At 39.5% G+C, this 6,000-nt stretch overlaps 1 long non-coding RNA gene across 1 annotated transcript; it reads right to left on the reverse strand.

Annotated features, from left to right (window-relative positions):
- Positions 1-2,420: 2,420 nt before the first annotated feature.
- Positions 2,421-5,116, reverse strand: LOC110368378. The gene is made up of 3 exons (XR_004932346.1): positions 5,030-5,116; positions 2,741-2,835; positions 2,421-2,506 (listed from the first exon to the last, which is right to left on the reverse strand). It is a non-coding gene; the product is annotated as an uncharacterized LOC110368378 (long non-coding RNA).
- Between the last annotated feature and the right edge of the window lie 884 nt (positions 5,117-6,000).

The following is a 6,000-nucleotide window of genomic DNA, read 5'->3' on the forward strand; positions in this document are numbered from 1 at the left end:
ATTTCTTCATTATACAGATGTGAGATGTGTAATCAGGGCAGTTGAAGGAGTGATCACGCAGGACCTGGAGAGTCAGCTTTTAACTTTAAAGTTAGGGTTGGGGATTTTTCCGGAGGTTTCCCCAAGTCTTTTTTTGAATAACTGCGCATGTGCAAGACTATCTTACCTGCTCTTCCGCTCCTCAGGGAAATCGCGTGAAAGAAAATCTCCCAAATCCACTCTGGTCTTATTTCTTTCTACTGAGGCCTTCCTCTTCTTCTCATAAACTTGTACGTAGTTCGCTTCTTGCGACTCTAAGCCATGTTCAAAATACACAGTGAGAGCAGCGGAGCAATACACCCGGAACTTGTGGGACGAAGAGTGAGAGCAGGAATAAAACTGACAAATCCCTACTCTGCGGTACAAAGAGCAGTGATGGTTAGAGTTTTTCCAGGTCTGTAGCTTCCACAGAGATACATTTTTTAACCTCCTATTCCTGCATGTATAATGTATTGACAACTTTCAGAATGGAAGGACCATTTTTACCCAGTATAATAAAAAGTGTTTCTGAACAGGATTTCTGACTATAGCTTTAATAAATAAAACAAATTTCTAACCTGCTTTTTTATATTTACTCACATTATGTCTGATATAAAATCAGTTTGATCTGAAACATATATGCCATGTCACAGTCTACATATGAAATTTGAATCTGAATGCTTTCCATTTTCTTAAGTCTAACGTCAGTATGGTTTTTATTACAAAGCTATAGTGGCTTGCAAAAGTATACATAGCCCTTGAACTTTTCCACATATCGTCACATTACAACCACAAACAAATATATATATTTTATTGGAATTTTATGTGAAAGACCAACATAAAGTGGTATGTGATTGCAAAGTAGAAAGAAAATCATACCCGATGTCTTTATTTTTTGTATCAATAAAAAAAGCTAAAAAGGGCGTTGTGCAAAAGTATTCAACCCCCCCTGACTCAATACTTTGTGGATCCACCTTTTGCTGCATTTGCGGTCTTTTAGGGCAGCAGCCCTCAAACCGGGCTCTGTTGAGGGTCCGTGAAATGCATGTTGTCAGGCGTGAGGAGGCACTGCTGTGGCTGCGTCGCAGTCGAGCTAAGTAACACAATGGACAAATATTTAACATGATCCACTTCATCAAGTGAGGTAAAAGCCAAATCAGCCAAAATTAGGAAGTATGGCAACAGTTACATCGAGTTTGGCTTTATCAAGAATGAGGATCTAATATCTACCAAATCTCTAATATTGGGTGTATTTATATCTATTTCTAAAAACATACATAACTCCTAATGTATTTAACAGTACAAAAAGGCTGTTTAAAAAATACTATCAGCAGGAGGAATCTAAAGGGGAACTTGGAAAAATGTTACCACTGCTAATGTTACCACTGCTAAAGTTTGAGAACCCCTGTTTTAAGGTATGTCTCTACCAGCTTTGTACATCTAGTGACTGAAGTTTTTGCCCATTCTCCTTTGCAAAACAGCTCAAGCTAAGTCAGATTCATGGTGACGTGCAGTGTTAGTTCTCCACCACACAAAGTGTTTTGGCCAAAAAGTCCAATTTGGTCTCATGGCCATCTTCCACATGCTTGCTGTGTCCCCAACATGGCTTCTGGCAAACAACAAACTTGACTTCTAATGGTTTTCTTTTAACAATGGTTTTCTTTCAAAAAGTCTGGAGTAATGTGGAGTATCAAGCTTTATACTACTGCCCAACAAATGCCTTGTAATGGCTTAGATAACATGCAAATTCAACAGAAACAGGTCCACCCCTTAGTAACGGGAAGTCCTAAAAGTCATAGTTTGCCAGCAGATTGAACTGAAACTGGTCCAGTGCCAGACTTTTTGAATAGAGTAAGCTTCCTGGATACGAAGCGAAACGTCTTCAAACTTCGGAAAACAAGTCCAGTTGTTTTGTTTTTTACCATTTGGGGGTGTTAATACACTGTATGTGATTAAATGGTCCACCGTTTTTAAAATTGGTGCATTTAAAAATCAGCAGATCATTAATCAATCAAAAGCATTTTCACTTAAGCAGCCATTTTTCTTCTATTGCAATTTACGTACATTCTTTGGCAAAGAAAAACCAACTTTGCTTCCACTTTCACAATGTTTAGTCATTATTTAAAGGTTAGAAAGCGGAGAAGTAGACTTCATGCCTCCATACAGATTCTTCCTCAGAAAGACCAAGAGTTTCCTCCAGGCATCCTCCTGAGCCCGAGAGTGTTCCAGGGTCTGTCCTCCCCACAAAGCCTTCACTGCAAACAAAAATGGCAGCCATCAGTACACTGGTGGGGTCACTTTGAATAGAGTTGGAGAATAAGCGTTGAGGCCTGAAGGCAAACCTACACATCTGACGTGACTTCACATCTCTAAAAAGACTCGATCGTGCATGTGGTGTATATGGCGGTCCGATCAGGTGACCTGCGTTTGGGTACGACAGCAGAGTCAGTAGATGGCTGTTCCCTGCTCGCTCCATCATCTCCTTCATCTGGAAAACAGAACATTTGCAGCAGTTCAAAATGCTTTATGCCAAGGCAATTTATGTTTCATAGTTTTTAGATATATTTACATCAGTTAGTTGCAAATTGTGATAATTGATGTTTCCAAATCATTATGTTATAACAATGTATAACAATGTTATACATAGAACTGTTTTACAGAGCTTTGAAAGTGTATTTATACTCTTCGAACATTAATCCAAAACAAAAACAAACAATCGGACCTCTGTTCTGAAGCTGAAGATGATTCGCTTGCCATCCAGGTAGCTTTCTCAATTCAAAATGTATGGAATAGTGTAGAGTTCCAAACTTTATAGACCTGCCGGAAATGCCTAGTTAGAACTTGGATTTGCATGTAGATTTATCTGGAACTGATCTCCCCTACAATGGAGAGTTGTCAGGCTCATAGTTTGCCTGGTTCACAGGAGAAATGTTGTGGTCACATACATGGAGGGGTGAATTGGGGTGAAACTTGGCAGGAATCAAACCCATCGCTGTGTTGTAAGTTTTTGAAAGTTGAAACCTGAGCCCTCCTCCTCTGTTCAAAGTTGTATTTTCTCGCTTTACATAAATTGCTTCCTTCACCCCTCTCTCAAACTATCTGTCTTCTCTGTGTGAAAATTTTAGTCCTCAAAAGAGTGTTTTTTATCCTTAAGGTGCAGGTGGACGGCTGAGTCTTGTCCTGAGGAGGAAGCTCTCCTGAGTCATGTGTCTGTGGAGAGGTTGTTTTGTTTCTCCAATATAAAGATCAGAACATTCCTCACTGCTCTGAACTGCATACACCATCTTAGGTTTGGGGGTTTTGTCCTTAGGATGGACCAGCCTCTGTCTCAGGATTCTGTTGGGTTTGAAATGTACTGGGATGTTGTGAAAAAACCCTCCTGAGCTTTTCAGAGACCCCAGCAACATATGCGGTGACAATGTTATTGCGCTTGTCCTTCTCTCCGTTCTGTTTTGCAGCATGTCTTTTGGATTTCCTTGCTAATTTAACAAGAGCCCAGTTAGGGTATCCACTGGTTTGGAGAGCATCTTTGACGTGAACTTTTCCAAATTTGACCATGTTGTACAACTGCCCCCCCCCCCCCCTAAATCTTTTTAAATCCATCAAATTTGCCAGCTACACCCCCAAAGTGTTTCTATCAGTGAAAATCTAACAAAAGGATCCATGAGGTGTATCTTGTATAGCATGCATGAGGTGTATCTTGTATAGTAACACGGTCAGTGAACACCTCTAGCCCTGAGGAGTATGCTCAGCAGACAAAAACAACTCTTTTTCCTCACAGGCTCAAACTGCCATTTCAGCTCGTCAGTAACTTTGATCGAAGCACTACAGTATAGAGAGTTCGATTCTCTGTCACTGCAGTACAGCAGAGTATGGGAACGCTACACAGGAAAAACAGGAGGGACCACGCAAAGGGTAACAACGCCACACACCACTGTATGCTGACCGGCTGCAGCAGAGCATGAGGGCTATCAGCGCTGATATAACTCACCCCAGGCATCCACAGTTTGTAACCCTGTCATCTGAGAGGATATACCACACTTTAAAAACACATACTACATGGCTCAAGAACAGATGATTTCAAGCCTTTCTATGGCAACACCCTAACCCATACTAGCATACACCTAAACCCATCATAAACCTAACTGACACCATAGTGCTACAACTAACCGCTAGCCCAGAAAAAAGTGAGGACCAAGAAAAAGTCCTCACTTTACTAGTAAAATGAGCAAAAAATTTTCTTGCTCAGTTGCAAGTACAAGAACACACACATTACCAGCTAATGTCTGATTAGTGCACTATGGTAATACCCGGTTACTGTGAAAGAATGCTATGCTGCTGAAACAGTATACTTATTTAATGTTAACTGTTTTTATTGTCGGATTTTATCTAAGGTCTTTGAGGAAGCTGGAAATAGTTCTTGTGTGTGACAGCAAAAACATAGCAGTCTTCTATGATCACATGCTCATAAATGATAAGGAATCAAAACACTACCTTTGACTACACCTAACAAATAAATGCCAAAGATTGCTTATCAGTTAGTTTCTAAAGTCTTAGGGTTTTATTTGGTTTAAATATGCACTTTGTTTCTTTAAAAGCAATTTCAATTATTAATATGACTTCTAAAGCTCTGTTCATTTGTTTTCCTATAAAGCAGATGGAATTACCTTGTGTTTAAATAATGCTAAGAAAATTAATTGCCCTTTGTTGTTTGCTTACAAATTTACTTTAAATCCAACTTTTCATATTTTCATTTGTGAAGATTTGTATCAAATGTAAAGGTCAATGAGTATTAATTTAACAAATTTGGATCAATTTCCTCCTTACTGTTATAAAAGTTCTGTTCTGAAACTGCTCTAAAAGTCAAGGTAAATTATCAGCTATCTTTCGAAGGCCATTACAAAGTATACTGTGAGGTCTTCGGTTGTTATGTCATAAAATATGACAAAGTTCATGAGGTATAAATACTTCACTGCATTCAGATAAGGAGCTTTAACGTTTGGAAACTGACATCCATTGCAGATTCATAGGCGCACCAGTTCTGGTCATCCTCGCCAACAATCAGCATCAGTGGACACTGGAGTTTTCCCACCTGTTCAAAGAAAAACCGAGTGGGGAACAAAGCCCCCCTGGGGTTAGTCAGATGTACTAAAGGTATAAGCAATGGACTGTACCAAGGCAAGGCAAGGCAAATTTATTTATATAGCACACTTCAGTACAGAGACAATGCAAAGTGCTTTACATGAATAAAACATAGGAAAATAAAACAGAATAAAAGCAAGCAGGAGTAAAGTGCAGAAACAAAATAGAACATGTGAGAATAGAAATTAAAAGCAAACAAGTAAAAACAGTTGGACTACAAAGTGAACTAATGATGTTTCAGTAATACAGTTCAATTAGAACAGTCGAAGGCAATACTACACAAATGTGTTTTTAATCTTGATTTAACGGAACTTTCCGCACTTTTATAGTTTTCTGGAAGTTTGTTCCAGATAAGTGGAGCATAGGAACTAAATGCTGCTTCTCCGTGTTTGGTTCTGGTTCTAGGTATGCAGAGTAGGCTGGAGCCAGAAGACCTTAGTGGTCTAGAGGGTTGATACATTCATAACAAGTCTGTGGTGTAATTAGCTGCTAAGCCATTCAGGGATTTACAGACTAACAGAAGTATTTTAAAGTATATTCTCTGAGATACAGGGAGCCAGTGGAAGGACTTTAGAACTGGGGTGATGTGCTCTACTTTCTTAGTCTTAGTGAGGACACGCTACATCCTGTTCCAAAGATTCAGCGTCTAGGATTGGGGGGATTGCTCCATATGAGCAGGATAACTGGAAAAAGGATTTACATGACCTGCTGCCCACTGCCATTCTCAGAAGCTGAGCTTGCTTGTTAGCACATCAACAGCGTTAGTTTTGATACTGGCGAAGAATTCAGAAATGTGCATAGACAAAGCAACTTTGAGTAGGTCCAGGATCTCTGAAAGGA

The sequence above is a fragment of the Fundulus heteroclitus genome, chromosome 2 (genome assembly GCF_011125445.2).
Source record: "Fundulus heteroclitus isolate FHET01 chromosome 2, MU-UCD_Fhet_4.1, whole genome shotgun sequence".
In the NCBI taxonomy this organism is placed as follows: Eukaryota; Metazoa; Chordata; class Actinopteri; order Cyprinodontiformes; family Fundulidae; genus Fundulus; species Fundulus heteroclitus.